Below are 8,200 nucleotides of genomic sequence, written 5' to 3' on the forward strand. Positions count from 1 at the left end.
TGAGATAGATAATATATTATATATATTAAGTTAATACAGTTATTATATATTATCTATCTCAGTGGATATACTTAATAAGGTACTTAAAGCTTAAAGGTATAACTTAAATCATGATCCATCCCCATCGTCCATTTGATTAGAGGGAACAACGCGTTATTGCACATGCGTCGCGGCAACAATCGACAATCACTATAAAATGACTAATAAATGGGGCACCAAATATCTCTATCAAGTATTCGAGTAGCTCTATCCACTGACCATTATAATATGTTCACAGGACACATAGACTTCTATAGAAATCTGTGATTATATTATGAATTATTATAGTCAAAGTCCTAATTATAATGCTGCAGGCCGATGAGAACTATGAACGCGTACTATCTGGCTAGTAACACACGTCGTCGTTTGTGTGATTTTCGAATTTATCGGTCTCTGTATTGAAGGTATCTATATTTAGCTCGTTAACAAATCTTCATTCAACCGACGTTATACATGTTTCCAAAAAAATATTTCCTCACAAAAAAAATGGCTGTTACCAGTATTAACACCGACGAATTGAATTCCATACTGTTCGAGAATCTAGAAGGAATATTGGCGAACGTCATATACGGCGATTATACATATTATGAGGATGGCGGCGATCGTGTTATTATAATGTCTATATTTGTCTTGGACAGATTTACATCATCATTGTCTAGCGGCGAAGCGCTGACCAACACAGAGATAATTGAAGATCATGAAGATAACTGTGAAACGATCCCCGAGGTAGACGCACCGCTAAACGATGAAATTCCAAAAGGCGACGAAAACGTCGTATCGGTCGACGCTATGAAGGAGGACGCCGGAATTGAGCCGGCCAAGGACATTCCAATGTAGAAAAGTTGTGAGCTGAATGGTAGGTTAGAACCGACAGAAGCACACGAGAAACGTGTTCCCCCGACGAAACCGGTTGTCCACAGTATGGACTGTGCTGCTGCCGACGCCGTCCGTAGCTCACAACTAGCACTGCCACCTTGGGCCAAAGACGACGGACAGGATGACGGCGACGCAAAGGAAGGGAGGATACGAGAAAGAGCACGAACGTTGCCCGGCGGTATGTCACCCGCGCACGTTCTCCGGCCACCCATGGCAGAACGGATTCACGGGTGAAGCACGCTCGGTCGTCGTTGACGTGCGAGACCCTCTGGCGGCTCCGCGAGCGCCCGGCTGCAGTTACGATCGCGTGGAGCGACGGACGAAGGCGCCGACACGGTGGCTAGTAGAGGTACCGGCACGGGTAACCATCCCGTCCTGACGGTACCAACGATGACGATGGCGATGGCGACTCGTTACGAATGAAGCGGAGACTTTGGCATGAGGTGAGTGGTAGAGATGTGTGCTGTAGGAACACGGATGTCAGCGATGCCAGACCCGTGGAAACTTCTGCTGGTTCCAGCTGTTCAGCTCACAACTTTTCTGCACTGCAATGTCCTTGGCCGGCTCAATTCCGGCGTCCTCCTTCATCACGTTGACCGATACGACGTTCTTTTGGAATTTCATCGTCTAGCATTGCGTCCAGCTTGGGGATCGTTTCTCAGTTGTCTTCATGATCTTCGATTATCTTTGTGATTGTCAGCGATTCGCCGCTAGACCATGATGATGTAATCCTGACCAAAGACTCTTGCAAAAATATTGCTATTTTCACAAAATATATAAAAAAAAACTAAATACCTGTTATAAGATGAAACTTATTGATTTTTGGAAAGTATAATAATTTTTCAGTAATTGATAATTAGTATGAAACAACTATGTTATTTTGTAATATTAATCCCTATTATACTTCTAATCTTTTTTTCAATAATTCGCCATTTCCTCGAATCAGGGGTGGACTACTTAGCTCTTTTCGGCCCGGAGTGCAAAATTAATTAGGGGCCCGTAATTTTTTTTTCAAACCTACCTAAATTAGAAAAGGGCCCTTAGTTTTATAAATAAATATAAAAAAAAATTTAAGAATAACATGTTGTTTATTTGTAGAGTTGTTGAAATATGGTATTTTATTTTTGTTTTGTATAATACCGTATTATACCAGTATTATACCGTATACCGACTGTGGTAATCGGGGGCCCGGATAATAAATACAAACGGGGGCCCGGGGTGCTACTTCGTGCCTCGTGGATAGCACCCTGGGCCAGTCCGCCCCTGCCTCGAATACTGATCAAATTTCATAACAATACAAATAATTTCTCATTATTTTCGTTATAAATTATTACTTACTAGCTGCTCGACCTTCCCCGAAAGAAATTATTTTTATAATTTAATTTAAAAAAATAAGACTAATTTTTGGCTATACAAATAATATAATATAATTACATATTGTAGTTATTGTTATTGCTAATTTCTGAAAATGATATATCCTACATTTTGAATTCAACCACTGGAGTGGTAATTTTTATTATTTTTATTATAGAATAGAGAAAAGGTAGAAAAATATGTAGCAATAAATTATTTGTTCAATGAATAATAATTAATATATATTTCAAATGGAAAAATGCAAGTGCAAACAAAGAAATAAATAATTAATAATAATAATAATAGCAAGACCAAGACCAAGACCAAGACCAAGATGGTACTGGTCTAGCAAGACCAAGACCAAGATTAGGCTTGCAAGAACAAGACCAAACCAATACCGAAACTGCAAGACTCTTGCAGTCTTGCAATTTTTTCCCCTCGAAAACACATTTGTGTACCTATCTAGATTCCATTAACTAATAATTTATAACGAAAATAATGAGAATTAATTTGTATTGTTATGAAATTTTATCATTACCTATTCGAGGAAATGGCGAATTATTGAAAAAAAGATTAAAAATATAATGAGAATTAATATTACAAAATAACATAGTTGTTTCATACTAATTTACAATTACTGAAAAATTATTCTTTTTTCCCAAAATCGATAAAAACGTCGAAAGTTGTTTTGCTAATAGAATAATGTATGTCCATAACACACCTTTAATTTGAATCGAATATACTAATAATTGCTGAAAGTCATTACGGACTACGGTAGGTATCATTTTAATAGGAAGTACGTTTTTATTTTCATTCGTAGCTTGTGTGATTTTTCTCTACTAGACATTGTGATCTTAAACTAGTGTCTTATACAGTACCTATAGCATTTCATTAGTGTCGTAAACTTGTTGTCTGTTAATAATACACCTTGTTATAGTTGTTGTTATTGTACCTTTAAAATGAATGACATTGAAGATGTAGTGGACCAAAGCGAGTGTGTGAATGAATTAGAAGATAATAACCAACGTTTTAAAAGTAAATTTAGTGATTATTATGAAATAATACGTTTAAACAATGAAATTTCTGGTTTTTGTAAATTGTGCGAAATAAAAAAAAAGAAGAAAATAAAAATATTAAGAAACAACAATTTAATTTTTATAAACATTATATTGGTCAATAACTAGTAATAAGCAATTAGTAATAACCTATTGATATTTAATTTAAACGCAATAGGAACTTAGAAAGTTAATTATGCTGGTAAATTGATTCATACAACTATACAAGTAAAATAATATAAGAATAATTTAAAATGCAAAGTTTAAACGAGTATAATAAAAATTAAAATGTTTGACTTGTTTTATGTTAATGTTTGATTTATGAATATACTATGTAATATATTTGTTTCATCTTAGAGATCATAGCAAAAAACGTACACACAGGTATAACTAGTATTTAGTTTTTTTTTTTATATATTTTGTGATAATAGCAAGAGTCTTGCGCAAGACCAAGACCAAGACCAATATTAAGGTGTATACCCAAGACCAAGACCAAGACTGAGTCTGCAAGACCAAGACCAAGACCAAGATTTTGAAAGTCTTGGTCTTGTTTTGATCATCACTAACAATAATAAATAAACAAACAAACCGGTTTCCTTCGTCTCCAAAATCAAGTTAGATTCTTATATAGTTATAAGTTATATATATATACTATATATTATATAGATTAGTTAATGAAATCTAGATACACTAATATATGTTTTCGGGAGAAAAAAAAAATTGCAAGACTACAAGTCTATCAGTCTTGCACTGATGGTCTTGTTTTGGTCTTGGTCTTACAGATTCGGTATTGGTTTGGTCTTGTTCTTGCAACAAAGACCAATTATGATCATCACTTTAGCAGTATTTTTTGTTTTTTTCGATGTTATTATGTTGATAACATTTTTTGTTCCTGGGTTAAAAAGCTTAACAATTCAACACATGGTTCCTCGTGATTTTTTTACACTGGTTACAAAACAACCGAAAGTACCTCTACTGCAATAGGGTTACGATTTTCACAAGCCGCGTAAATTAAATTTACAATAGTGGCTAGCGTATAGATTAATTTATAAATAATTTTAATTAATATTAAAAACCAATTAAATAACTTCAAAAAACCGTTTATTTGTGTAAATCAGTAGGATTTGCAGTAGCTATATCTTATATTATTTAAAGGTTTAACTTTTTTATTTAAACTCACGTTCAAATATTATAAACTCTATAGGTAGTCTATATATTTTATGTTATGGACTATATTAAGTGCAGCAAATCATGCGCCGGGCTAAATTCTTTGTCCAATTCCATAAAGATCGGTGTTCACCTTGGTTACCTGGTCCGTTCCATCACTGTGGCGCAGTGGCATATTTAGGTTTTTATCTTGGGGGAGGGGTCTGATTTTATCCAGTAGCCCCGCCCATTATTTTTAAAAAGGCCAAAGCAAGTCACCTAGGTAGAAAATAATAAAATATTATTTCTTGTTTGTATATTATACAATATAAAAATAATACAAGTACCAACCGGATTTACGGTAAATATTATGTCATTTTATGTAAACTAAAAGATCAACATTTCTCCTTGTCAGTTGTCAAGTGATCACGGTTTATAATTTTATCTAATAATACTCAAAATATGCACTATACGCCATACGGTGACGTAAAATCGGATATTAAATGTGTATGGTATAGGTATATTGCACGTCCTACGCGTCTATGTTATTAATGATTATTTCTATCGTTCGCAATTTGACACCGGGAACCTCAGAGCATATAATATATCGCAAGATATAAAAAGTTAAAACATTTCGAGTAGAGGTAATATTATAGGTACCTACGTTTTAGAAAATACCAAGAATCGAATCCAGTAGTAATACAAAAAAAAATAAATATTGTCCAGGAGACTTTTAATGACATTTTCATCAGTATAGGTATAATATAGATTATGGATGCTGATAAAAGAAATTATTGAAGAAAAATAGCCTGACGACGTAAATAAATTGGCTTGCTTAAAATTTGACACCGGCCCTATTATAAAAAAACTCACATTGTGCCACTGTAATATAGATACAATAGTTATAAGAAATATATGTTACTTACATAATTTTTACTTTAATTACATGATATTTATTAAAAATTTAAATAACCTTATTTCGAGAATCAAAAAGTTCCAACAATCCAACTACTGTAACTTCCTGCCCTGCACCTTGAATCTTGATACTTGATAGTAGGTACCTATATTATAGATTTATAAATAATATGCATAATAAGTGCATCATGTAGTCGGCTTAATAGTCGCTTGTGATTATGGCATAACGCCCGGGGGTGTCACTTGCAATATTACATAAGCTCGATGATGTTTTTTTTTTTAATTATTAAAAATAATTTGATTTATAATGAAATACCTATAGCCTATAGTACAATGTTAGTATATCATATTTAATATTGAGTTTATGATATTTTACATAAGTACATAGGTATCTATTATATACCTACATACTTATGGGTAGTTGGGTCGGCTGTAATTTTTAACGGATTTAATGACCAGGAAATATTTTATATATATCTATACTAATATTATAAAGAAAAAAGATTTGTATGTTTATGATAAATAAACTCAAAAACTATTGGACCGATTTAAAAAATTCTTTCACCATTAGAATTTAGAATGCTACATTATCCCTGAGCAACATAGGCTATATTTATAACTAAAAAAAAAATAGGGATCCTTATTAAAAGTTTAATAATATCCTTTTTTTGTATGTATCAATCAGCCCTGTTTTTGTATGTGCGCGCATATCTTGAAAAGTACTCAACGGATATACAAACTAATACGGTTTTCACTAATAGATCGTATAGAGTCACAGGGAAGGTTTTAATGTATAATTTGTTTTGGAAAAATTAATTGGGTGGTCAAAAATAATAAAATAATATGAATATTTGTCCGTATGTCATTAAAATGTTAAAAAATCACAATTTTTTTAAGAGTTAATATTTTTTACGAGCAACGAAGTGTTCGGGATCAGCTATATATATTATAATAAATTAGATGAAATATGGCATATAGATTTTTTACAAGTATATTTATTAAAAATACAAATCTTTAGCCTGGACAACGTCAGGCAGGATAGCTAGTTATATAATATCATATACATATATTCTTCAAATTTTTTTCATACACTAAAAACACGCATCAATAACACATATAGGTATTATATGTAATGGTTCACATAATCCAGATGCTACATTGGGGGCGGAACTACTACACATAAATACTATATATTGCAGTATACATATTATAGTATGTATAATGTATATAAGTACCTACGCGGTCAGTGGGCGAGCGGCTATTAAGAGTGTTATTGTGTAGCGGACACAAATAAGCCCCTTCAACAGGGACATCAACTGATGTACACGTACACACACCCACCCACACACGCACATACACACATACATACATACAATATTACTGGGTATCCTTCCACCCGGGACACTTTATGCACATGATTAATTCCGGTGTATATATACAATATAATAACCACACACGCGCGTATACCCTGGAAAATCAACCGAGCCACAAAGCCACGCGCACGCCGCGGCTGAATATAATAGTAGCCAAATTGTATGTATACGAAACTGTTGCCGATGAATGAACCAAGCGGGCCGTCGCCACTTGTAGGCCTATTATGACTTAATCACTTAACTGCATAGTATAATGTGTACCTATATATACATATATTATACGATTACTATTTATCACGATAGAATTATGTGGTTTTTTTTCACTCACCGTATACATAATATATATTAATATATATATAATGGTACACCACGTCGATGTTATCCCCCTACACCATGATTATAATATAATATATATCAGTGGCGTGTGAATCACCCTCCCCCCCATTATGCTCTCTTTTTTCAAAACCGTCAATAATTAACATTAAATAAAATAAAATGTGAATATTGATGTTTAAAATAATATTCAAGAAGTTAATTAATTTAGTGTGGAGGTCGGGGGGTGCCTATCCGTATCAAGAGTCGTACTAAAAAATTAATCTCCTCCGCCAGTTGAGTTTCAGATATGGAAGTGTGGATCTCTATACCTAATAATGTATTTGATAGGAGTATTATACATAGGGGTAGGTGTTTCTTGTTTGACGGTAAAAATATCATCCTGCAGAGATCACTGAGGGTTTATTCAAACGTTTTTTTTTTTTAACCGAGTGTAATTATAAGTATAATAAACTTATTTAATATTGGTTTTAATTAATCACTATAATATATTATAGTCTATACAAAAGTTTCATGCCCTATTAACTCATATAAAAAAAGCTATACCTGATCATATCATAAAATTGTGTATATAGAGATTAATCAACACTAATTTTAGATCAGCATAATATAAAGTCTCGTTAAGCGCCTTTATACGTTATTTTGACCAATTTATTAAAAACTTTACTATATCTATACTTGTTAGTTGTTATAATAATAATATAGAATTACAAATCAATATTTATATATGAATCTAATTACACTTTTGAACTTTTCACATTCATTGCGATGGTAATATTTCTCAGCCCAATGAGTTTTATTATTTAATAATTTGTGGATCCATCCTGCACCTCCACACCACCATCCATCCTTTAGTCTGGTATTCTGGTTTGATATTATGCAATTAAAACTCACATGCTATTGTTAATACATTTGTACGAGTTATTTCTATAGTTCATTTATATTTGCAAACACCAAACATTTCGTAAATAATGTTATCTAATGTACCAATCTAAACTTATCCGGGTAAAAGATAATAAGAATTAAAAAAATAATACACTATAACGTAAATATTAAATTGTATACCTACATTAAACTATTATGAGTATAGTACAACTAGTACAACATTTT

The sequence above is a fragment of the Acyrthosiphon pisum genome, chromosome A2 (genome assembly GCF_005508785.2).
Source record: "Acyrthosiphon pisum isolate AL4f chromosome A2, pea_aphid_22Mar2018_4r6ur, whole genome shotgun sequence".
Lineage (NCBI taxonomy): Eukaryota > Metazoa > Arthropoda > Insecta > Hemiptera > Aphididae > Acyrthosiphon > Acyrthosiphon pisum.